The following is a 27446-nucleotide window of genomic DNA, read 5'->3' as shown; positions in this document are numbered from 1 at the left end:
AATTCATGCATCTCTGAATTTTGCAATTCAGTTCACCAGCCAAATAATGAGTACTTATGTGAGGGTAAAGTAGGCATATAAATTAGTGAAAACACGTTATATTAGATAACACTGCTTTGCAAAAATGTGTACGTGAAGCAAAATTGCACACAAAAATGTGTACATTTAAAGAAATTGCACTCAAATGTTCATGTATTATCACGAGGACTTAAAAAAATGCAAACTGATGTAGGGAACTGAACCATTGCTATTCTGAATATGTTTATTTCATTTAAATTAGAAGGTACAGTCGTACCTTGGAAGTCGAACGGAATCTGTTCCGTAAATCCGTTCGACTTCCAAAATGTTTGGAAACCAAACTGCGGCTTCTGGTTGGCTGCAGGAAGCTCCTGTAGCCTATCGGAAGCCCCATCTGATGTTCGGCTTCCAAAAATAGCTCACAAACCAGAACAGTCACTTTGCGGTGTTCGGGAGCCAAAACATTTGATAACTAAGCTGTTTAAAAACCAATGTACGACTCTTCTGGTCTGGTTACTTGCTCACAAATAATTCAACTAGCAATCAGTCAGGATGGGCTGCAGGTGGGTGGTTACAGGAAGGATAGAGGAGAGGTTGCAAGTCTCCAACACCTCTCAATGGCCTCATAGGAAGAAAGAAGACAGCAGAGAAGACTGGAGAAGGGAGAAGCTCCTTCTTGAGGGTCTCGGGCCTAAAAGGAACTAAGAACAAAGCAAGAGCTTTGATAGATCAGGCCAAAGGCCCATCAACTCCAGCATCCTGGTGACCTGTGAAAAGCCTGAAAGTAGGACAGGAGTGAAACTCGCTTTCCCCACTTGTCATCCTCAGCACCTGTTATTAAGAGGCATACTGCCTCTGACTGTGGAGGGAGAACATAGCAAGTAGGGCTAGTAGCCTCCATGCTTAAGAGAAGACTGAGAGAAGATGTGATAGTCAAATACCTAAAGGGCTGTCACATGGAAGGTGGAGCAAATTTGTTTTCTCCTGCTCCAGAGGGTAGGACCTTAACCTACAAGAAAGGAGGTTTTGAATAAACACCAGGAAGAAGTTTCTGACAGTAAGAGATGTTTGACAGTGGGATGGACTCCCTCGGGAGGTGGTGAACTTCACTGGAGGTTTTAAAGCAGAGGTTGGATGACCATCTCTCATAGATGCTTAAGTTAAGATCCCTGCATTGCAGAGGGTTGGACTAAATGACCCTCAGGGTCCCTTCCAACTCTACAATTGCCAAGGGTCTATCAAGGCTTCAGGGAATTACGATCCCTCCCCTGGTGGCAGTCAAAAGGCAGATAACCAAAAGAATTCTTACCACGTAATTTATTCAATATTCACAAAGAGATTCAAAGGAACACTGTCTCTATAATAACGGCGTTGCTCCGAGTAAAGTCCCACCCCTTTTCAGTCCCTCCTAATCTACATCACCCCTGCGCCGGCTGGTCAGTGCTTTCTGCCTCTCAATTTCTGTTCTGCTACTCTCACAGCCCATCTGGTTTTGGGAGAGGGAGGATCACAAATGCTTTCAAGAGACACTGAGTCTGTTAAGTGTCTCTCCCCCAATGCTTCTCCTTCCTTCTGCTCCCCCAATATATCCCAGCTTTTTCCCTCATCAGCCTCTGAACTATGCCCTTCCACAAACCACTGTTCTAAATCTATACTGTCCTCCTCTTCCTGGGATGGTGCAGAGAGAGAGGGCGGCAGCTCCCACCATTCCTCCTCAGTCCAGCCCCTGTCAACAATCCTATGAATAGGTCTGATCCTCTTTAGAAGAAGGTGAGTCCTAAAATATATATCTCAGCTGTCTAAGGCCAAGATAAAGAGTATCATCTTCAGCACACAGCAAAAGCTATACAATGAAATTGTCTGATACACCTTTGTGGGGAGGGAATTCCAGAGCTTTGGGGCTATCATAGTAATAATAATGATAATAATAATAATAATTTATTATTTATACCCCGCCCATCTGGCTTAGTTTCCCCAGCCACTCTGGGCGGATCCCAATCAAATGTTAAAAACAGTACAGCATTAAATATTAAAAACTTCCCTGAACAGGGCTGCCTTCAGATGTCTTTTAAAGATAGGATAGCTGCTTATTTCCTTCACATCTGAAGGGAGAGTGTTCCACAGGGGTGGGCGCCACTACCAAGAAGGCCCTCTGTCTGGTTCCCTGTAACCTCACTTCTCACAATGAGGGAACCACCAGAAGGCCCCCGCCGCTGGATCTTAGTGTTCAGGCTGAACGATGGGGGTGGAGACGCTCCTTCAGGTATTCTGGACTGAGTCCATTTAGGGCTTTAAAGGTCAGCACCAACACCTTGAATTGTGCTCGGAAACGTACTGGGAGCCAATGCAGATCTCTCAGGACCGGTGTTATGTGGTCCCGGTGGCCACTCCCAGTCACCAGTCTAGCTGCCGCATTCTGGATTAATTGCAGTTTCCGGGTCACCTTCAAAGGTAGCCCCATGTAGAGAGCATTGCAGTAGAGAATTTCCCCCCTTAGGGCGCAGCTTCCTGAATTTCTGAGGGTGGGTTGCGCTCTTGAAAAGTGAATTTCACATAGAAGTGCACATTTTGAATGTGTACAAAATGTGTACAGTAGAGTGAAATAGAGGCAAGAGAATTTAAGAAGCTGCCTTATTACTGAGTCAGACCACTGGTCCATCTTGCTCAGTGTTAGTGTAGACAATACTCAGTGTAGATAGCAGCTCTCCAGGGTTTCAGCTCAGGGTCTGTCCCAGCCCTGCCTGGAGATGCCAGGGATTGAGACTGGGACCTTCGGCATGCACAGCAGATGCTCTGCTTCTGAGTTGCAGCCCCAGAACAGGATGCAGGGGGATGCCAGGGGACAGAACAGAAATAAGACTGGGTGCCTGTGAAACCAAAATGGAACAAAATTTGCTGCTCAGCCCACCCTACTCACTGGACATCTGTAGGAACAAGATGAAAATCACCCGATCTGTGCAGGTAGCTCAGGTAAGCAAATAACTAGCTGCACAAAGCAATGTCAAGTAGCTTCTACATGGGAGCTCTGATAAGTCAACTGTCATAAGGAGAACTGGAAAAAAGCACAAGAGGAACATCTGTAAAATGCAGGGAGAGAATTAAGATAAACTAAGACTGAAACAGCAATGATCTTGTATAAAATATCTTCACTCCTCTAGGCCTCCCCTTTTCTCATTTCAGCGAGATTTATTTCTGAGCAAAAGGGCTGAATTACAACCACACTACCACAGCCTCTCAGACCCTATATATCATAGAAGCTGAGCAGCTTCACTCTCCAGAAAGCTCTTTACCCGGGATGTATTGCTAGGAGTATTTTTGCTAACACTTCAGCCGCTCCCTAGGGATTTATTTACGCCATCACAATATACTGAGCAATTCATTGTTATTTATGCGCACAAATATCTCCCCTCTTCGTCTTCTGAACAAGCATCTTTGTTACCAGGGAGTACATGCAGCTTGGGAACTTAAGCCTGAGAAATGGAAACCTCTTCTATGAACGTTTGTCATCATTAGTTACATTTCTGCGCAGTTGGAGCAAAAGGAAACCTGGCAAAATAATAACAATAATAAGTTTAACATCCTCTTACAACAACAGCCTCATCTGCAGCCTCTGACCTGATCCAGTAGGCTCTTCTTATGTTCTTACAACCAATGACACTCAATGCCTTGTTTTTAGTTGAGGTCAGTTGGGCCTCTGTAACATGGCGGAACAACCAACAACTCTCCTCTGGAGTCTCTCAGCAATTCAGCTTGATTTAAGGGCTCAGGCAAGACAGGATCCAAATTTTGGAATTGAGCTCAAAACTAAAAAACTAAAAAACTTTAAAAAGAGATCAATTTGGGGGGAGGAATTGAGCTATTTTCCCACTTGGGTGACAGAAAATATATCACTTTGCTGAGCCCTATTCTAGAACAAGCCAAGAGGAGTTCACTTTTCCTTTCTTAAAAGGCAGGAAACTCTATGGGATGCTTTGCGAAGGACCATAGTTCAGGGGTAAAGCATCTGCCTTGTATGCAGAAGGTCCCAAATTCCATCTCTGCTGCCCTGGCTAATCAGTGTAGACAATATGGAGCAAGATAGACCTATACAATCCAATGTATAATGTTTTGCAGTACAATACAAGTTTCTGGGTTTGTTTGGTTGTTTTGCATGCCCAATAGAAACGATGCTGCCCATTTTGAACACAAAATACTCAAAACACTAATGGCAAACAGGAAAATAAGATCTGTTTGAAAAACAACAACAACAGTGCACAGCAGCCGGAGTGGAAGATCTGGCCACACAAATAGAAGCCAGCAGAACAACATAAGAAGAGCCCTGCTGGATCAGGCCAATGGTCCATCTCAACCAGCATCCTGCTCTCAGAGTGGCTAACCAGATGCCTATGGGAAACATGGAAGCAGGATTCAAGCACAAGAGAACTCTCCCCCTCCTGTGGTTTCCACCAGCATTGCTGCCTCCAGCTGTGGAGCATCTCTACCCCCATTGTTCAGTCCGGACACTGAGGTCCAGCTCCGAGGGCCTTCTGATGGTTCCCTCACTGAGAGAAGTGAGGTTGCAGGGAACCAGGGCGCCCGCCCTGTGGAACACCCTCCCACCCGATGTCAAGGAAATAAACTGACTTTTAGAAGATATCTAGAGGCAGCCGGGTTTAGGGAAGTTTTTAATGTTTGATGTTTTTAATATTCTGTTGGGAGCCGCCCAGAGTGGCTGGGGAACCCAGCCAGATGGGTGGGGTATAAATTATTATTATTATCAAAAGTCATTACACAACACGGAGACATAACAGGAGACAGAGAGGGAGGAATTCCCCATGGGTGTGAGATGGAGCTGGTGGTCTCCTCTCTCTGGCGTGAAACGGCATCTCATGGGCTAACATTCCCCAGTGGCTAGACAAGAAGGCAGAGCCAGTTTTCTTTATATGGTCCACTCCTTGCAACAGAGGGAAGCCGCCTGATGGGATTCAGAGGCATCGAGCTGGATTTTTATTGGTCACAAATAATAATAAAAATGTGCTTCCCTATGATATGTGCTGCTGGCACATATCATAGGGAAGCAGTGAGATAGCAACTCACAAGTCTCATTGATTGTGGTGGCCCAATTGAATTTGGTTTGACAATGAGTCAAGCTATTTCCCATTTTTTCCTGAAACACAATGGCATGGTTGAGAGAGGGACAAGGGTTGTGTGCAATTCTGGGGTGCCTTTCAAAGCAAGAGTAATGATGCCACCTGCTAAAACGCCAAGTTAATAGACTATGGGTGGAGAATGGAGGACCAGAAGGCCAAATGCAACCTATGTATTTGGCCCCTCAGGCAAACCCTACAATCTAAAGATTTGGGGGTAGTAACAGGGGTTGATGCCTGGGAACCTACAGTAATTTGAGTGTGGAAAAGTGGGTGAATGTTGTGCTTCTAAGCAGTAGAGTCAGGAGGACTGCATACTGAAAGTAAGCAGCAGTGATTTGGTAGGACAACAAATGGGTATCTAAGGAGAAGGAATCAAGGAAGTACAGTTTGATCCAAAATGATTTCCTATTCCATGTCCCATATTAAGGGAATTATTTCAGTAAAGCTGGAGAGAGTGGCAGTTGTATTGCTTGTTAACTAATCCAAAACAGATTGTTAGAAGAAAATTTATGATGGATTTGAAAGCTATATTGCAAAGGGCAGATTTATCATGAACACATTCCAGAGCTGTTATTGCTAAGCAAAATGGTTTGGTTTGTAGCACACTATTTACATATTACCAATTGCCTTATTGGCCTCAGAATGGAAATTATAGTTGAGATATGCATTAGAAATTATGCAGGCCCAGGGCAAGGGGGAAATGCAATCAACTAATTTCATTTTGATGATGGTGAGCAAATTTTATATAGAGCAAAATTCCAGAGGACAGGTAAACCCTTTTTTGGTGGGGGGCGGGGGAGTGTTCTGCTTAATGGTAGTAGTTCAGTAGACTTAGCTAGCATCTCACGCTTCCCCTCTAATGTTAAAAATACATCAAAAGCAGGACTTCTGCAATTCGTTGAGCTGGGGAGGCATGTGTGAGTGAGTCGGTCACAGAGAGAGAAGGGGAGTGGGTAGGGCTGGATTAACCATTAAAGAAAATAGCACATGCTTAAAGCATTGAGGGAAGCAGAGCACCACAGCAATTTTCCATTGCCATATTTACCACGGACCATATGATGCAGCTGACCCAGGTTACACAAAAAAGATTCCCACAATAAATGAAACACACACAGAGAGAGACAAAACAAGTAATATAATAGTAATAATAAAATATTACTAATAGAGATTAATGAGATCCATTAATTTTGGGAATACACCAAAATTAGAATCTGCTAACTGGTAAACTACCACTTGGTCCACAGGCGCTCATGTGATCACTCTTCTCTTGGTCATATTGGCTGTCCTGCTCAGTGATCCACTGAGAGTGAGTACAGTGGCGCTCAGTACAGTGTTGCCTGGTGGGTTAAAAATGGTGGAACCAAAATCTTTTAAGTGGTTAGGGCCTCTAAAGGTCTTAATCCAACCCTGAGTGAAGGAATGGGATAGACAAACAGTGGTTCCATGCAAAGTTCTGTGGAGACCTGCCTTGCACCTGCCCAAGAGATTTGGTGTTGGTGTATGGATCAAGAATTCAGACCTAGGGTGGTGGAAAGAACCAGGAGTAAATGTGGGTGATTGAAATGTGGTACTGGTGGGTGATGACTCCAGAAATGTTGTATATATGCTTGGAATTTGTGGCAAATCAGGACTTTCCACCATACATGGACACGGTGAAACAGATGTGCATGCAGTAGCTTAGGTCCAGTGCACATGCCTTACAAGCAGAAGCTCCCAGTAGCTCCCAGTGATGGGAAGGAACTCTAATTTCAACCTTGAAAAGTTACTTCCAGTCAGAGCAGATGATGTTGAATTAAATGGACAAATAGTCACAGCAGATATGACAAAGCTTCCTATTTTCATTCAAAACAATCCACTCACGTTTCCCCAAGCTTTGCTGTATACCAGGGATCAGGGTTGAGGAACATCAGGACTGGGAGCTGATTGTAGAAGAGTTTGGATTTGATATCCCGCTTTATCACTACCCAAAGGAGTCTCAAAGTGGCTAACATTCTCCTTCCCTTCCTCCCCTACAACAAACACTCTGTGAGGTGAGTGGGGCTGAGAGACTTCAAAGAAGTGTGACTGGCCCAAGGTCACCCAGCAGCTGCATGTGGAGAAGCGGAGACGCGAACCCGGTTCTCCAGATTATGAGTCTACCACTCTTAACCACTACACCACACTGTAGCCCTCTAAGGTCAAGGGTGGGGTAACCTACAGGCCTGACACTAATTGTGACCATCTAAGCCTCTCTTATCCTGCCCTCAGGACTTTCCCAGGTCATGCCCCATCTCCCCAGACAACACCTCAACTGGCCCTGAAAGAGCACTAACACTTGTGAAAGACCACTGGCCAGCACCATGCTTCCCCCTGACCTTTTAAAATGATTTTAGAATCCTCAAGAAAGAAAGAAAAGACTTGCCCTCTGAATTGTTTCAGGGACAGATCCCATGAAGATCAGTGGGTGAGCGGGGCCATGCACAACCCTAGTATGAACCTTTGACTTTTGCATGACTGGAATGTAGATTACTGTACAAGAATCATATCAGTTACGGCACCCACTTTTGCTTTTGTCTGTCCTACTGAGGGCACCAGTAACCTGGCAGAGCTATACTGCCTTGCTCATTCTAGAAAGGAGCAGTCTGTTGGTAAGGGAATTAGTGACAGAGTTTCATAATTCACCCAGGAGGTGCTGAAGCACATCTTTGGGTAAATCACAACCTTGTCTCAGAAGCCCTGCTCCTGCACATCATCTGAGGCATGGTCCCTCACATGATAGGATCCAGGGTGCAATCCTATATCCACTAAGCTAGGAGTAAGCCCCACTGAACAAAATGGGGCTTATTTCTGAGTAGACATGCATGGGCATCAAAATTAAGCCTTGGGGAAACCTACATGACTGTGAATTAATACAGCAATATTAACAGCTGCAATACTGTTCATTGCCCATGAGATTTCTCATGACATTAGCTTCAGCTTATTTCTGTGGGCATAATTAGAGACCCTAGATCATGTGGATTTTATTTGCTGCTCCTGGTATGTTTTATTGTACTGCTTTATTACTGCGGTGGGTTTCTTGCTCTTCTTTTAAGAGTTCTTTTGGAGTTTGATAAATGCTGTCTGTTTTTGCACCCCATTCAGCATCATGCACAGTGGAAACCAGACCTCACACACATGGCCAATTACTCCTGAATGATATAAATGTTTGTGTGTGTTTGCTACATATACTTTACTGCCTTGCAACTGCTCCATGTGACATTTATTAGTTTGTCCTTTCTGCTCACATAATATTTACTCATTTATTTCATATAGTTCTATGCCACTTCATACCAGAAAAGACTCATCCACACTTCCACTTGTCCTGCTGCTGCTTCTGTGGTTACTCCCATGCCACTCCAGGTAACATATACTTTTGCCAAACACATTCAGGGAATAGAGATGACTGGCTTATTACATGGTAAGTCAGCAACACACATGGTGTTGTGCTGTGGCTAAAGGAGAAAAACAGTACATAGCTAGGTCTTTAAACACATATTGCAATGCAACTAGACTGAAGGAAATGCTCCATCCAGCTGCTAGAACTGGAAGAGAACTACAGGAGCCCAATCAGGTAAAAAAGCACTAACAGTCCATTAGCATACACAATGCATGAGTTGGCTGGTCATCTAGATTGGCATATATATAATATGGTTGCTTTCCGTCGTGCCGTGAATTCTGGAGCCTTTGCCATGTAGTTAGGCTTCCCATGGTAAGCAGCTGACATGATTGATAACATGACATGTAACCACAAGCAATCAGCATGCCACTCCAGGTTAACATATAAAATAGATTCCACATCTTATTTACAGGTATGCACATTTTCTCTGTAGTTATTTATGCCGCGGCTAGTGCTTGCTCTTACGTTAAATACAAATCCTTTACAAACTCACGAACTCCCCCATCCAGCCTCTTACTAACTGAGCCAAAGGAGCAATTTTGCAGCCTTAACTAGATGTTATCATCATTTCTCTTTTAATGCGTTATTGCTAATTTGCCTCCTGAGTCCTTTAACTTCCAGTTTAATGGAGCACAGGGGCAGCTTTTCCCCTAGTCTCCCCCCTCCTAAGTTTTATAAAGTAAAAAGGATAAACAAAGATAAGAAATAAATAAAAATACACACAAAACTAGATAAGGAAAGCACTAAAAAGACCGCCTGCGGTCTTTCACACTTTCTGGCACCGGCTCAGCTATGGAATCTGAAGAAGCACTGTAGCTCAGTTGTAGAGCATCATTTTTCCATGCAGAAGGTTCTGAGTTCAGTTCCTGGTATCTCCAGGTAAGTTTGCAATGTAGACAGTACTGAGTTTGGTCTGACTCAGTATTATAAGGCAGCTTCCTAAACCCCTAACAAATGAATTCCCTTCAGAAATTATGGTGACCAGGTTAGGGAAGGCTGATTTAAGATAACCCAAACTCAGAATTCCAGTATATGTAAAAGTGGAAGCACATGCCTCCAGTCTCTACATCTTGTCATAGGAGAAGAAGCCAGAATGCGAGCCTAAGATTCACTGCTTTTCCTCCTGCATGTCATGAACAATTATGCATGAAACAGGCCATTGCATTGGGAAATCTAGGAAAGGTTTCAAAAATGCTACCGGGCTTTCTTAGGTCAGAACTAAACATGATTGCTGCAAATCTGTATCTTCAGATTTAGGTTCCTTCATGCACAATAGCTATGAGGATGGGAATGGTTTCAAACAATTAAGCCATGGACATGAAGGGATTTCAAATCATGGAGAGTCACTGCCCATCAGAACAAAATATACTGAATTAGATGGACCAATAACTTAGTCGAAGGCAGCTCCCTATGCTTGGGTCATTTGAGCAGCATACCCAGAGGGAACATCCCTTGATCATCCATTAGTCACAGTGTAGAGCTCATGTCATTCTAGGCCACTGTAATGATATGAATATGAATATTTTGATCAATGGGCTATTAGATAATTTTTTGGCCTCTAGCTGTAAACACTTGGGTACACAGAACTCTCTTCGTACACAGTGTCTACAAACGGCTCTCTGCATCTTTCTGGGCATGATGCAATTTAAGTGATGTTTACAGCAACCGCACAATGAGAAATCTTGGCAAGCCATGCTTTCCTGGCATTTGGGTTTCTTACTATTCAGCTGGCAAGCCGACACTCAGTGCAGCACGGAAACCCGCCTGCAGTCTGTGATGTAGGGCTCCAGCAGTGCCAAGATGGCAAATCATGTCGCCACAAGATGGCTGCTGCCATGGCCAAGAATACCAGTTGTAATTAAAAAGTTGATTTCACTGCTTGTCATTTTATATTCATTTCGAGCTTTTATCTCCCCCGTCACCCTGAACATTCTGGACACTGTAGTGAGCAAAATGCATATTATGTTCCTCCCACTCTCTTTTTCTTAAAAAATCAAACCATTCAAAAAGGTTTTCAAAGATAGGATGCTGCTATATCTCAAGCTGTAAATGCAGGCTAAGATGTTTACCTTTCAAATGTGGACAGGTGACATTTTCTGAATGTGAAAAGAAATTATAATAATCAGGAAGAATATAAAAAGCAAGGAAGAGAAAAATGGATCCAGCGATATGTATGCATTCACTACATTTTCTCTAAGTTGTTCTGTGAAATACCTCTGCTAAATAGCTTGTCTGGGCTGCCTGCCTGTTGTTCATCATGTTAGACTTGGCATGGGTGCTTGTTAGTGATGGCACAACCTACAGCACGATGGCAGCCTTACATTTATATATGTATGTCTATAGGTGTCTTTGTACGTGTGAAGATATACACACTTTTCAATGCGACCACCAGCCAAATATGCATTTTGCATGCACCTTTTACATAAAATACGTGTTTTATGCACCAAAAATGCATTTACAATCCAGAGAAGTATATAATATGACAAGGAGCTGAATTCTAATCTGCAAGCAAGTTTGAGACCATCAGGTTGTGATGTTCTGCTGTGAAAAGCAGACCAAACAAATTTGTTCCCCATCCCTAGTAGTAGGCATACATCATTCTATACTGCCTCAAAATTGCAAAAATTGGGGAGAAAAATGCCCCTCAGGCTCTGCTGTGTTTCAACTTGGTCTTAATTTCCCCCACCCCCACTGCTGTCACCATGCTGCTAATTTAAATGTTCTGTTATTACAATTTAGCTACAGACTCCTCTATACAATCCCTGTAACAATAGCAGACATTTTCAAGTATCTGCATAATATTTTGCATTAATTACTGAAAAGGGCTAGCTTTGTATAAAGAACAGGGGGATCGGAACGTGTGCAACTCCCTGTAGCACTCTGGGGACATGCATGATTTGAAAGATGTTATAGTACCAAATGTGTGGTGAAAAATTGTACCTAGTAATGTAGGTTTTGCTTGGCTTCTCTCTGCTATTTCCAGTGGAAACATCAGTCTCATGACAGGTATTCCTCTTCATTCCCAGGAACCACAATGCAAACAAGGAACATTAATTAAGAACAGAAGTAGTATCTTCCTGGATCACACCCAAAGCCTACCTGATCCAATACCCCATTTCTCACAGCAGCCAAACAAATACTCATGGGAAGCCTCCAGGCAGGATGCAATGACTCTCCTGTTGCTCTTCCCCATCAACTGGTAGACAGCTTTTGCTCTTGGAGATAACCATCCGGCCTAGTAGTCATTTATAACTTTATCCTCCATGAATTTGCCTGATCTCCTTTTAAGGCCATCCAAGGTGGTGCCTATCACTGTATCACTGGTAGTGAATTTCACAGTTTTGACTATGGTTTTTGTGAAGAACTGCTTTTTCTTTGCCTGTCCTGAATAGGGGTGAGGAGAAATCCCATTCATTTTGCTTTGAAAAGCAAGGCCACTCAATTCTCACCATCCGAAACAATACACAGACCAAAACACAGCCGTCTTTCAAAAATTGCACTTCTCCTAATATTGTAGTGCAGTTTCCTAGCCATGTCTTGTATACAAAAGTGCAATGGATTAAATAACATGCAATAATGCACTATATTATGTAAAATTGCATTTTTTAAAAGTGCATAAATTTGCATTGAAATACTAATGGATTTTCATCGTAACTTTTTTTTTTTTTTTAAATCACAATCTAATGTGGACAAGTGGAGAACTGAACTTAACATTGGTAAAAATGAGAAATGGAGAGAAACCAAAATGGACAGGTACCCCCATCCCTGGTTCTGAATCTCCCACCATTCAGCTTCATTGGACAACCCTCAGTTCTAGTGATTTTAGAATTATCTCTAGTAATGCTCCCCAGCTATTTAGAAATGCATTTTTTAAAAACTGTCGTCATCCTCTGCTGATGATTTATTCTGGTTTTGCATTGTGTTTTTATGCTGCTTTAGATTTCAGGAATGGTTCTATTTTATGGTTGTAAACTGCAATGGAACCAATTAGTTCAAAAATGTCAATAATTGCCTTGCGTACTTAGGGTAATTTAGCAAGAACCACACAACTATGATGATTAGGAATATTTATTACGCAATATGACTGACGGCTTGCCCACACTTCCATTTCTCCTGTGTCTAGACAAGTGCTTTTATGTTTGACCCACACTTTTGGGGGCTGGAGCAAACGTCAGTCAGGAGAAAACCTCAATTGCCATTTGCTCTGATTGATGGAGCACTACACGGCCATTTTCCCCAGGGGGAAACAGCGGGACCAGAGGAAGTGTGGATAAGCCCCGACAATGATTGAAATCAGGTAGATGCTTCAAAAGTAACAACATGGTTAGCAGTTGCAAGTTACACAGGCTGCTCATACCCTATGGTGCCTGAACCATACTCAGTTCCTATTGCGCAGACAGGTGAAGAGATAAAGACTAATACAGTATGGAGGGTGTGTTAGTTAACAAGTCAAGATAAGAGTGGAATGTGGAAGACTAGGTAGTAAAGAAGATTTACTTTACTACCTAGTCTACCTAGGGACCCAGGTGGCGCTGTGGGTTAAACCACAGAGCCTAGGAATTGCCGATCAGAAGGTCGGCAGTTTGAATCCCCGCGACGGGGTGAGCTCCCGTTACTCTGTCCCTGCTCCTGCCAACCTAGCAGTTCGAAAGCACGTCAAAGGGCAAGTAGATAAATAGGTACCGCTCCGGCGGGAAGGTAAACGGCATTTCCGTGCGCTGCTCTGGTTCGCCAGAAGTGGCTTAGTCATGCTGACCACATGACCCAGAAGCTGTACGCCGGCTCCCTCGGCCAATAAAGCGAGATGAGCACCACAACCCCAGAGTTGGCCACAACTGGACCTAATGGTCAGGGGTCCCTTTACCTTTAGCTAGTCTACCTAGAGAGGAAGAGCAAGGCAGGAGGAGGGTTATGCTCCAGTCCAGAGCTTTTATCTTCTGTTGATGGGCACATGAATCTCCATTCATTTCAATGGAGAAGGCAACTCTGTTCATACATATTTTGTATGCATAGACTGCCCTCTTCAGCATAGACTGCCCTGTATTGGGAAGTTTTTAATGTTTGATATTGCACTATGTTTTTATTTGTGTTGGAAGCAGCACAGAGTGGCTGGGGCAACCCAGCCAGAAGGGCAGGGTATCAATAATAAAATGATTATTATGAAGTGCACAGAGAAACTCAGGGAAAGCAGGGAAGCTTGGTGTGAACTTTGAAACTTGTACAGCCAGAGGACTTTGCTAGGATCAGGGCATCAGCTTTAAATACCACCTGAAAGACATTTCTGTGGATTACCATTGAATTCTAGCCAGGTCAAATTCAGAACCGCTTCTTACAAGAAACAGATCGCTTCAAATCCCTTCAGACACACCTCTGTGAATACCAACTGGCTAGCAACATCTCTCTGAATGAATATTTCAACAATACGAAGATTGAGACATAATGAAGCCTTTGAATAGACAGATTTAGCAGAAGGTTGAAGGAAAGGAAACTTCTGTGTGGAATCAGAGGGCTAATAAAATTCAATGCATTCAAAATGGTTGCAGTGCCGGAAAGTTTAAAAATCCATATGCATCTTATCTTTATATATTGCATATCTAGACATAAGACTCAGAACGGACACACACACACCTCTTTTTCAATTTAAGAGACACATTCCTTCATGGCCAAGCTTCCAGGGGCTGCACACACAGTCTCTCCCTCTCCCACCCACCCCGTTGCCCCACATGAATGCACAGGCTAAGGCAGCCTGCATTTTCTTGCAGGAGTTCTTCTTTTTTAAAGACATGCCTCTTTTTTAAGTCTGAACACAAGAAGGGGGAGCTGGATTGAGCCTCCAACCCTGTCCCCCTCTTGACTTTTGTGAATTGCCTGTGTGCCAAGGGGTGCAAGTGGGCAAGGCTTAACTGGAACTGGAAGCTTATACTCCTTCCTGTTTGGAAGGATCTAGTCAGCAGCCCGGGTGGATAGGTGAGTGGAATCAGTCCAAAGCGTGAGGGTCTCCCTGGGTGGTTGTGTGAGGGAAACCAAGCAAAGGTAGGTCTTTCACAGGCCATGGTGCACAGAAGAAAGAACACATTTTCAAGAATCATGGCTGGGTGATGGGAGCATCCTCAGACCTGCAGGGCTCCAGGTTGGGCCAAGGACTCTGTCTGAAGCCTGCTCAAAGCTCAAAAGCTGGGTCAGAGTCATAATGCTGACAGGACTCCCTTGGTTTTTTAAAGTGCAATGACTATAAGGGCTAGGAGTAGGGAGACAGCTACTTCACTCCCTCACAAGAGAAGAAAGCCTGGACCCCTCCAAACATTGAGAGATAAGGTAAAATACTCCAGTGCCTCAGACTAATAGGGACCCAAGCTGGTGGGTTTAACCTTATTCAGATCCTTTTAACCTGTTTTACTTCCTTTTGTAAGTTGTAATTTTACAGCTGCAGAATGTTGCTTCATGCTGGTGCCTCATCTCTGCACTCCTGGGGACTAGGCAAGAAAGGGTTTCTTATTTGGTGGTGGTTCTCTCTGGCTGCATCCCCAAACTGCTCTATTCAGGGAGATACATTTCTTCCTACCTTTGAAGCTGTTCAGCCTACAGTTTCATAAACCACTGAAATAAAACGTGACCAGAGGCTCTCGAATAGAGATAAAACAGAGACTTGCAAAGCGATGCTTGTTGGTTTACGATAGCGAGGAAGTCATTTCTGCTCCGCTCTAGGTTAACATTGGGCAGATGCGTGGCGACTTCCTTTCCCCTACAGCCGGTGTGTGTGTGTGTGTGTGTGTGTTAGCTATCTAGAGACTCTCTTCAACCAGCCTCATTCAGTGCTGAGCAGCAAATAAGCAGTCAGGCATAAGTAAAGGTGGCTGCTTTCTCACCTATAAACTAAGGATGTCATCGTCTAAACTGGCCGCTTTCCTCTCTCCATTTCCCCTGCCGTAGCCACTTAGGTTTATGGGCCTCCTGGCTTCCCAGCACTAAATCCGAGTCCCTTGAAGCTTAAGCTTGCTCTTTCATGGTGCAACAACTGCTGGCGGTGATGTACGCATTTACTGTCTAGTTAGGATAATGAATGGGATAAACAGCAGGAGATAAATTGACTCAAGGGTTAGTTGGGGTAGTAGGGAAAAAATATAGTTTTGCAAATAAGATACTGTTGTAAACTATTCCGATTCTTTCTCTCCTTTTTAAAGTTAATATAGCATGAAAGGGACCACATCTGCCTGCCAGGGCTGCCTTCAAAGCCCACACTGGCCATAGATTCATGTCAAGTCTGTCTTTATTGATGGGGTTCCTCCCACCCACCACCATCAATTTTCTATTTTAATATTTATCTTTTTAATCTATCTCTCTCCTTTGGTTTCCCCCACCCCCCAATATATGATTTAAATTTTATGTGGGGAATGAAGTCATGGGTTTTCTGTATGTGAGCAGTTGGGTTGGATCCAAAAGCCCCCTTCCACTCATGGAAGGCAACACAGAACCTCCTCTACCAGAGGATAGGAATATTTGGCTTCAACCCCATGTCTGTAAAGTGATTTTGCACCAAGTATGCAGAACTGGTGGCCCTCCAGATTTTCTGGGATTCCAGCTCCCATCCTCCCTGACCATTGGCCATGTTACTTCCCATCCCTGCTTTACATAGTGTGCTGTGTTGTATCCAATGCTGGCCCTATGTAGAATAGACCGATTGAAGTTAATGGGTTCATTCATTTCAAAGAACTTGCTCCAGGATTTTACTTAGTAGATACAAACCAGTGAGTTTAGCACAATCCCGTGCACACTCTAACTGAAGGGCATCCCAGTAAAGCTAATGGGGCTTAACATCCAGTTAATGTAGTGAGCCCTGGAACGAGATAAGCTATATTACACCTGCTTTGCAAATGGCAGGTGTAATCAGTGGCGTAGCGTGGGTTGTCAGCACCCGGGGCAAGGCAAGTAATTTGCGCCCCCTAACCCGTGGATTTGCACCCCCTAACCCGTGGATTTGCGCCCCCTAACCCCCAGATGTTGCGGCCGGCCCCCCCTGCACCCCCCACGCTACGCCACTGGTTGCATTCATGCCACCTTGAGATTTGTTTGATTATTGTTCTCATTTGACACCATCTATAACTTATTTTTGGCCCGTCTTACTGATATTTGGGTAGAATAATAAACTGTTTCATGTTTATGTCCCTGTGCATCTGATTAAGAATGAACACAAATGGCCTTGCAAAATGCAGGCTATAAGAACCAGAAGACAAGCTTTATTTCATACAGCAAATATGACTCAGGCACCCAACAGACCCCTCCAGATCAGGAAAGCTGCATTTCGTGGAGTGGTGGTGATGTCGGGAGCAGAGGCATAGGGGGGGAGCAGAATCCTTTATTTGCCCACTATTTCCTTGCTGGGACTCAGGTGGTGCTGTGGCTTAAACCACAGAGCCTAGGACTTGCTGATCAGAAGGTCAGTGGTTCGAATCCCCGCGACAGGGTGAGCTCCCGTTGCTCTGTCCTTGCTTCTGTCAACCTAGCAGTTTGAAAGCACGTCAAGTGCAAGTAGATAAATAGGTAAATAGGCGGGAAGGTAAACGGCGTTTCCATGCGCTGCTCTGGTTCGCCAGAAGCGGCTTAGTCATGGCGGCCACATGACCCGGAAGCTGTACGCTGGCTCCCTCGGCCAATAAAGCGAGATGAGCGCCGCAACCCCAGAGTCGTCCACAACTGGACCTAATGGTCAGGGGTCCCTTTACCTTTTTATTTCCTTGCTGCAAATTCTTCCTGCTGGAATTGGCATTCTGATACACAGAGGTGTAAAATCCAAAATGGCAGGTCCCCAATTGACAGGAGACATGACTGACCAGAAAGTGAGCTGCTCTGCGACCCAAGAGGAAGCACAAGGAGATCCATTCATTTATAATTACAGAATTTATATTTATATCCTCCAATTGGACATGGGCTGTAGCTCAGTGCTAGTGCATCTAATGTACGCATTTTAGTGTCTTCCAAAACAGCTCCCACCCAGAACACCTGAGGGTCATCCAGCCCTGATGGGGCCAGGCTCAGGTTCTTAGGCAAGGTTGCCCATCAGCATTTCCTTGGGTTTCACCCCACCTCATTCATAGCCTTCATTGTTGTAAAGGCTTTTATCCTAATCCTCTCTTTACTCCTAAGGGAGACTCCTTGCCCTGCTTCCCTGGTTCTTATTGACTCTTGATTTGTTTCCTGAGGGTCGCGGGACTTGCGTCTGTCACTCTCCAGCCAGAACACGCCTCTGCAATTGTGGGATCACCTTGTGCCACTTACATATATTCTAGGATCGCAGTGTTGGCTATCCAGACAATCTGGAACCTCGTGGCTTTGTTTTAGCGAGAGGAGGAAGGCTGCCTTCTGCGAGGGACAACACCCCCCCCCTTTATAATCTAATTCAGTTAAAGCAGAAGGAACCTTTGCCAGTTCTCCCATCGCGGGAGGGAGGCAGATTATTCCCCCCTCCTTTTCAGGTGGGCTGTTGATTGATTGGAAATATTGCTCCCTCGCCCCCTTTGAGGGTTTCAAAGTCCATCAAAGGGCGGCTTACAGGCATCAGGCCATTAAAAACGGAGAGCGGAGGGTGGGCTAGGAGCCTTGGATTTTTATAGTACTAAAATCAGCCTCGCCCTTTGGGCATTGGGGAGGCTTCGCCTGCAGTCTCCAGATTCGGGCCCCCTTGAAGGAGCCGCCAAGCTCTTCGATGCTATACCCGCCCTAGACATGTTTCAAAAATTGAATATTGGGAAGGGGACGAAGCCGGGAAGAGACTTTCTTCCTCCACTTTGCCTTGGGTTGGGCAAGCGCCATCTCCCCTCCAGAAGGAAGCGGGGAGCCTGGGCGCCTCCTGCCCCCCCGGCTGCCCGTTGGCTCTCTCGCGCAGTCCCGGCGGGCGGGCGCTCTGCACATGCTCGCGGAGCCTCTTTCTCAGCTGCGCGGGGCTTCCTTCCCTGGATCTGGTTTTCGGCGGAGGAGCGAGGCCGTGGCGCCCGCGAGCATGTGCAGAGGGCCGCAGAGAGCGCGGGCGGCCTTTCCCCTGCGCGACTCCGCCTCCGCCCGGGGTGGCTCCCCGTCCTGGGTCCCTCCCCCGATGGCCGGGAGGAGGCGGGCAGGCGCGCTCGGCCGTGCCTGACTCGGAGGACCAGCCTCCCTCGACGGGGCGCTCGCGGGGAGGAAGGAGCGCGGCGCCGGCGCTGTCGCCAACTGGACGGCCGGCCAGGATCGCCCAGGGGGAATCGGCGCTCTGCATGTGCTCCGGGGCCGGCTGGCCACTGCGGGGAAACTTCACGCACCGCTTTCTAAAGTACAGGCGACGCAGCCTCCGCGAAGGGCTCGGCGCCGTCGGAAGAGCCCTGCGCGGCCCGAAGCTTCGCACAGTGGGCGGCGACCCGGCAGCTCGGATTCGCACAGCCAGCACTGTGAGAGAGAGTGAATGAGCCAGGTAGGGGCAGAGAGCTGCGAGTGCGCCCCCCAAAATGTTGCGCCCGGTGCGGCTGGCACCCCGTGCACCTCCCACGCTACGCCACTGGGTGTAATATAGCTTAAGTGGCAATATGAAATAGAAGCCAAATGCCACAGCCAAGCCATATTCTTTTCTGTGGTGGCCCCCAAGTTGTGGATCCTCCCTACTGAGCCCCAATTATGTAAGCCCTTGTAGATCTTTTATGCGGCCACAGCTGCTGAAGTCTTTTGAAAACGCTTTAGTATCAGGCTGCCTTCTCCTGAGCTCTTTTAACACTGCTGCTTCCAATTGCTGAGATGTCTTTAAAATATTTTGCTCTGTCTTAAGTATGAAGCTGCTGTTTCACTAATTATCTGGCCTGTGTTTTAGTTTTGATGCTGCTGTTTTATAACGGTTTGGATCTTCTTGTTTTTAATATATTCAACTAAATTTTACTCAGAGTAGATCCACTGAAATTAAAGAACATTACTAAGTGAGGTCAAGGGATGCGGGTGGCGCTGTGGGTTAAACCACAGAGCCTAGGACTTGCCGTTCAGAAGGTCGGCGGTTTGAATCCCCGCGACTGGGTGAGCTCCTGTTGCTCGGTCCCTGCTCCTGCCCACCTAGCAGTTCAAAAGCACATCAAAGTGCAAGTAGATAAATAGGTACCGCTCCGGCGAGAAGGTAAACGGCGTTTCCGTGCACTGCTCTGGTTCGCCAGAAGCGGCTTAGTTATGTTGGCCACATGACCCGGAAGCTGTACGCTGGCTCCCTCAGCCAATAAAGCGAGATGAGTGCCGCAACCCCAGAGTCGGCCACGACTGGACCTAATGGTCAGGGGTCCCATTGCCTTTACTTTACTAAGTGAGGTCCATTGATTTCCATTAAGTTTGAGCAAAAGTGAGTTGAATACTGCTAAAAGACAGCCCATAAGTACATAGACAAATAAAATAATTGGATTTACACCAGAACTCATATTGTTACCATTGATATTCAAATTATGGATTTGAAATATTATTCCCCCTTCAGCTTTAGACTACACTGTCGAGTTGTCATCTGGCTACGGAAGAATGGAGAATGTAGAAGAATTACAGATGCTGTAGAATTACAAGGAACCTCTCTTCCAAAGGTATTCATAACTTTGATGTTCTCATTTGGATTTTAAATTGCTTCCAAAAGAATTACTCTATAAATCCACTTCATTGTTTGGAGTATGTATTTTATGTGCAAGGGCTTGTGTATCAAACAGATTGCAAGACACTCATCTCTTAACTGCTTGTTAATTCTACGCAATTTACCAGGCAATAGAAGGATGCTTACATAAGCATGCCACCTGCCCACCCCCCTCTATTTCAATAGCAACTTTCATTAATGTCCATGGGGGCAGTGCACATGCATTCAAGGACTTAATTTGGCCCATGGTACATATCACATCATTACATGGTAAATTACTCCTGTCTTCTAAGCTACAGTGCAAATTGCAGGTAATTTTTTTTTAATAATAACACTTAGATCTTATCTTCAAAGCACATTGCTACTATTAATTAATCCTTACTCCCGTCAAAAGGAGGTTGCTGTATTATTCACATCATCCCAAATGGAAAATGAAAGCAAAGTATTGCGGCCTCCTTACCAGACTGGCATATGCAGTTGGGAACCCTCCTGTTCATTCTGCTGAGTGAGGCTTTGGACGTCTGCCTCAAAGTCCTGATAGCACCACTGAGGATGAAATCATCCAGCTTTTGTTTGTTGACATCTGACCCCGGTGTAGCAGTTTTTGAAGGCTGCAAGTAGGTGAATGGGAGTGAACAGATCTTCTGATATGGGAGCCATCGTATTACTGAAAGCATAAGTTCTGTGTCGGTCGATCAAGCTTGCAGTTTGTTCCGGATGCACAGGTGATGACTCTGGACAGTCATCACACGATTTTTGATGCAATTAGTTGGCTTTCGCCATCCTTGCTGTCAGTAACAATTGGATTTTGCTACATGCTTACATCACTGGAGACAAATGAGGGCAATTGAGAGCAAGGGCAAGTGATGACAATTTAAAGGAATAGACATTTACACCAGTACATGTTTACACACACACACACACACACACACACACACACACACACACGGGAGCTAATTCATAAAAGGAAAAGCTCTTAAAATAAATAAGTCAAGACAGTGAAATGGGTTATGTAGTAAATGATATTTGTCTGATATGCATCAAAACTATACTTCAGGTGTTGAAGTGAAGCAATACATATCACCATTTAAGTAGGGGGTCCCGAGTCAAGACTGTCACCAAACTATACCATTGCTCAGCCTGCAGATTGCTCTACCCTTCAAATATCTGAGCAATCTTCAAGTGGCTACATACCGAAGCTGAATACTTAATGTTGTAGAGCTCTGCCTTACCTGACTGAGCAAAGTGTAAAAGATCTCAAGTCAATAATTTTAAGATCATATGCATAAGTGGGCAATAGGAGAAATTACTTAGGGACTTGGGGAGGCAGCGAAGTCTGCTCTGTAGGACTTTCTGAACAGTATATTATATTTCATCCATAGCAGGTGCAAATATAATAGGTCTTGAAGGTGAACAGACCTTTATAACTTCCCTTCCAGCCCAAAAAATAGGAACAAGCAACAGCTGTTCACTCTCATTCTCTACATGATTTTATCTGTCAAGTTGCTCCTTGTAACTTGGAGAATAGATGAAAGACAAGAGCAGGTGGATTAAGTATATCTTGGGGACATGCGCTGAAAGGTCTTGCCAGATTGTGGTATTAAACATTCCTCCTTGCTGTATCACAGTACAAATATCACCTTTTCCTACCAAGCTCCCTTATTGGCTTGAGCTTTTCTTCAATCAGCTCAGGGATGGGTGGAGCAGGGGACTGCGACTCCCGTCCCCGTGACCATAAACTATGCTAGCTGGGGCTGATGGGAGTTGTAGTCCACCAATATCTGGATGGCCACAGCTCCCCCATCTCTGATTAAACTGATGGCTGCTTACGCCCAGTCTAATAACACTGCAGAGTTTGTTGCTAGCTAAAAGAAAGAAATTTTGACCATGCGGTCTCAGGAAGGAGCACAGATCAGTCGCTCACACCACTAGGTCCACCTTTTGCTGTCTGAAGCAAAGGCCAAAATGCCCACCTTCCATGTACAGAGGCCAACTGGACAAACAGTTGAATCTTCAACACAGTACTGTGATACAGCAAGGAGCAATGTTTAATCAGGGCATGAATGAGGCATGGTGAGGTGGTTGCCTGAGGGTGGCAGGCTCCTGAAGGCATTGCCACCACTGTGAACCAGCTGTGCATGCAGCGCACCACTGCCAGGCACTGGACTTTCTGCCTCCTCCTGCTTCCCTGTTGCTGCAGCCATGCCCCCTCATGGGGCCACATACACCCCACTGAAGTGGCCTGCCTGCACCTTTGCCCCCTCACATCCCCATCAGGTCACCAGGAAGGGAGGAATATCTGCCTTTCGGAAATATCACTTCTGTACAAGGCTCAAGAAACAGGGGGGAGGGCTGTCCCATTGGGATAGGGAGCAGAAAAAGCTGCTCTTCGAAAGCACCCAGGGCTTCTCCCTTTTAGAAAGGGATTTCAGGCAGCACCTTCAGGAGCTCAAAGAGGGGTGTGAGCCCAATGTAGTTTGCAATCAGCAAGAGGGCTTTCAAACCTCACTGCTCTGGCTTTGAAGTCCTGACATCCAAGACTTCAAAGCATTACCCACCTGTCAAATTTGGCCCACCAGGGGAAATGAGGAGTTAAAAACCTGGCCCATTGGCCAGAAAAGCTTCCTCACCCCTGCCATACTGGCTAAGCTAGATGGGCTGATTTTCTCCCTCAGTATAATGCAGCTTCCGTAGGTTACCTCCCGAACAGCCTCCTTGTGAAAGGTCACCACTTGAGGATGGCGCTGTTGATGGGCTGTTGGTGTGGAATGACTGTCTTCCTAGCTTCTGGGGCAGGTGGCCCTGGTCTCCTCTTGCCCTTTCCCATCACAGCACCAGCCCCCATCCTGCGCATCAAATGTAGATTATACTGATTCACATCTCAGCCGTTTATCATCACTAGTTTGTTTGAGAGATTGAAGACAAAGCAGCAATCTGGCTTTCCGTACAGCTGGTGTTATTAAAATCAGAGGCAGCCACAGACGGCTCTGCATGGGTGTGCTTTCGCTGCAAACTGACAGCTCTCTCCATCCCACTCCTCTCGCTTGCTGTTTCTCCTTCTTCTGCCATGCATCCTTCCTCTGACTCAATATCCCGGCAATCTGCTTTGCAAAGGAATCGTCCGCCCCCCGCCCAGGTTTTTTAATTAATTTCCCAGACCTTTTGCCACTAAACAATACATCTGGCCAAAGAGATATTAATAGTCCATCATTTGTTTGCTGGTTTGTTTGCTGGGAGGCTACACACTTCTCCTGCCCCCCCCTTCTTTCTGACGGGATTGGGTGCTCAGTGCTACACACACAATAAATCATTTTGGTCAGTGTCAGCAGAGTAATGAGGGCTGTAACTGCCTCTCATTTCTCTCATTTTATGTGTGAGATGCCGAAGCTGCAGCATAATGCCAGTGAAAGCTGGGGGGGGGGGCGGGGCGGGAAGCAACCCTGCGTAATGAAGTATGACCACTAACAGTTCCTTGCACCAGTTTTCAGGGTGCACAGGGAGGTGTTAGTGACTCTTAACTATTCTAGCTATACCTCAATATGCAAAAGGGAGCATCTTATATGCTAACAGCAAACTGAGTGGTTTTTTAGCCTAAACAGCACCAGCCATGCAGAAAAGGAAATGGTGACCAGGCTCAGGGGACTCCAAAGGTTGGCAGAAGTACCAAAACAACAACAACAGCCCTCAGAGGGAAGAAATCAAAGAAGAGTTCCCAAAACAGCCCAGAAAGGACTGAACATGCTCAATGGCCACAGAATGCTAACATATTTTGGGGAGGAGAATAAAAGCCAGGTTCAAGCTGTTGTTGAATCTAAGGAGGCTGTCATGACTTGGAGGCATGTTAAGGGAAGGCCTGGAGGAGGTGTGAGTACCCATGCATAGGAGGAGTCTGGTGATGAAGAGGTTAAGGGAGGGCTGAAGGAGCAGAAGTGTTTGTGTGCTCCTTTGTCTATTTGTACCTCTGCTTAAATTCTCTGGTGTAAGGGGAGGAGTGTGTGTGTGGCCATGTGGCAGTTTCAGTTATCTGGGGACAGAAGAAGGGCAAGAGGAGGATTTGAGAAGGAAGCAGGTGGAATTGGCTGGAAGTAATGGAGGAAGGTGAGGCGCTGTGGGGGAGAGGGAGTTATGGGTGGGTGACAGTTGTATGAATTTAGTAAGTAACCATGGGGAGCTGAGGAGAAAACTGGAGAGGGAGAGGAACTGGGGAGGGAGCTACTGAAAGTGGCTGGGAGTTAAGGGGGCATTTGTATCCTTGGGGAGAAGCAAGAGAGGGCATTTGGAGAAATGAGGGGGGGTGGGAAAGAGGGAAGAAGAAGCATGGAAATGGGGGTGAAGGGGGAAACAAAGGGGTGTTGCAGAATAGAAGGGAGAAGCAGCTTCAGAAAAAGGGTTGGGAAAGTGGCATTGGGGATTTTGCTGTTATATACATTTTTCCATGGGGGATAACTGCATGAGATGGAAAAAGGTATATCTAAGGCATTACCATGGGAAGAGTAGGGGGTTTGGTGAATGGAGCAAGCAAGGGTCACTGCCCGTGCCATACTATTATAGCCGCTGTCCTACATAACATCAGATGAAAGGAAAAGAGGAGGAGGAGGTCTCCTTGAAACACAATTATTTAATATCCTGAGGAGAAAATCCCTTCTGGGACAAGCGTTTTCAAAGGAGAAATTTGATCTGTCTCTGAATGTAATACCTAGGCTCCCATAAATTCCCCAGTTCCTCGGGCAAAAGTCTCACTCAGAGAGCCCTGCTGGGAAGAGATGGGCTGGAAACAATATAGGCTGACTCCTGTCAGGCCTACAGTGATGTGGAGAGAGCTCAGCCATTGGGGTTAAGGTATGCTCTGTGTGCACGTGGATACAGCTGGCTATGCTCTCCCCGATGGAGACAGGAATCAAGAGGCCAGAACAAAGCAGACCTGTGCCCAGTAACAGCAACTCAGCAAAGAAGGGGGAGACTTCAAAATCCCATGGCAGGAAAAGTGAAGGTTTCTGTTCTGCTTTGTAAACTAGCTCAGTTGGTAGAGCACGAGACTCTTAATCTCAGGGCTGTGAGCAAAAGATCCCCACATTGCAAGGGGTTGGGCTAGATGACCCCCACGGTCCCTTCTAACTCTACAATTCTGTGATTCTAAGTGATTTTTTTCATCCGAAGTCAAAGGCTTTGGTTTGAGCTATGGTTCTGCAAAACAAGCCAGTATTGAACTATGGTTTACAATAATCCTAGCATGTTAGCAATCTGTAGAGTGAACTGGCATTTCCCATTTCCTTCTGGATATTATTGGACTCCTTCCATCAGCCCCAGTAAACAATGGTCAAGGATGGTGGGAGTTAAAAGTCTAACATGTGTCGAGGCACCAGGTTATGTTTAAAGGTTGCTTTGAACTAACCTAGAATTACCTCACACGGAAGCAAATTCTTCCAAACTCCTCCTTCTGACAGAGCATTGATGATGTGAACCCAAGACTCACCACTACTCATGTAAGTCATACTAAAGCATCACTTGTGAAACAGGTCATTATATTGCAATATCTAGGGAGGGTTTTGCACATGCTATCTAGCTTTCTTAGGGCAGAACTAAACAGGATGACTACACCTTCAAATTTAGCTACATATCCAAGAGCTTATGAAATGAGGCTGGGTGTGATTTCAAGCAAAAAAGCAATGGGCAGGAGGGGGTGCATGGCAGACCCCTCTTGCACCCACTGCTTCCCTTTGGGGAAGGACCATAGGTCAGAGGGAGAGCATCTGAGGAATGACCCAGATCTAATCCCTGGCACTTCCAGGTATAGCTAGAAAAGACCCGTGTCTGTCAGACAGTGTAAATCAGCCCTCACTAGCCTGGTGTCCCACCCTCAATAGTTTTGGGCTACAACTCACATCAGCCCCAGTCAGCACCTGATGAAGCCAGGTTGGCAGAGGCTAATATAGTCAATACTGAGCTAGATGGACCAGTTGCCTTCTCAGATAAGGCACCTTTCACATGAACCCTCACCCTGAGGCCACTTTTAACCCAGCTATGCCTATATCTGCACTTGATAGCTGATATTTGGAATAAGGTAAGGCAGATTGTTTTGTCTGTAATACAATGCATGCCCCCAAATTACTCTTTTATAGGACAATAAGGGCACTGTGCCAGTGGTGTCCTGCTTTTAAAAGTTTGCTTAAGCTCCCTGAAATCAATGGGCCAATAAAAATGCTCAATGTGAGCTAGATTGTGTCCATAGAAACTTGGAGGTCTGCACATTGTTTCTTCTTTGCTATTATTGCAAAGGACAAAGATATGTTTCACCACCACCACCCTTAGCAAAAAGCCTTCCATGGCTCCATCTCGGCTAACCTGTACATCAGTCAAAACAATGTGCTCATTATCAGAAAGGAGGCGAGAGAGATGGCAGCCTAAAAATAGACTTCACCGTCACAGTGGACCTGTGTGCCAGTACTTCTTGCTTGACTGTGTGTCCTCTTCCTGAAGCTACAGAATTCCATTCACATCTGGACCTGCCTTGGCCCCACCTCCTTAGCTAACAACTTCTGCACATCTGGAATGCAGCTAGTTTGTCATTTTTGGAGTGTTTTTTCTTTATATCTGCTGCATGATCCAGCAGAAAAGGAAAAGGTGAATAGCCCTTACTTCTTGGGCAACAGCCTCTCCAAGTCAACAGCCCTAGTACAAGGACCTCGGAGCAAGAAGAGTAATTGCCGCCTCTCTAAGTGTGGTTATTTCCGTCCATCTGGCTGCAGGCTCAGCAACATAGCAAAGCGATGTATTAATTTGCAGTGTGAAAGCAGAAGAGCTAGAAATGCATTTGCAGTTAGGAATATAGCCAAGAGACAGCAAGAGGGCACCGAGATAATATTTTTCAGCTTGACATAAATTGGAATGTCTCTAATCCCATAGGGAAGAGCCGCAGAAGGGGGTGGGGAGCTTCTGCAGTCCACTTCATGTAGCTAATGAAGCAAGTTTGCTGGCTATGAAAGTGCACATCACAAACTAATTGTGGCCTAGTTGTGGTTCTGATACTTGTGGTTTGGTTTGGATGGTTGTGTTATGCTGCCTTTTTTGAGCAGGGCTGGGCTTGATAGTATTGATAATGTTGGGGTGGGTGAATAATTAAGAAGCTCATTAATTAACAAGTAATGATAAATAGGTGTTAAAATATATTTTACTGTTTTGTATGTTGATATAGTTGCAAACCTCACTGGGAAGAGGTTTTTCCTTTTGAAAGGTGGTATATAAATATATTAAATAAATACATAAATACTGCTAT

Source organism: Podarcis gaigeae (assembly GCF_964106915.1).
Source record: "Podarcis gaigeae genome assembly, chromosome: 10".
NCBI classification, from domain to species: domain Eukaryota; kingdom Metazoa; phylum Chordata; class Lepidosauria; order Squamata; family Lacertidae; genus Podarcis; species Podarcis gaigeae.
This window is presented reverse-complemented; position numbering follows the sequence as displayed.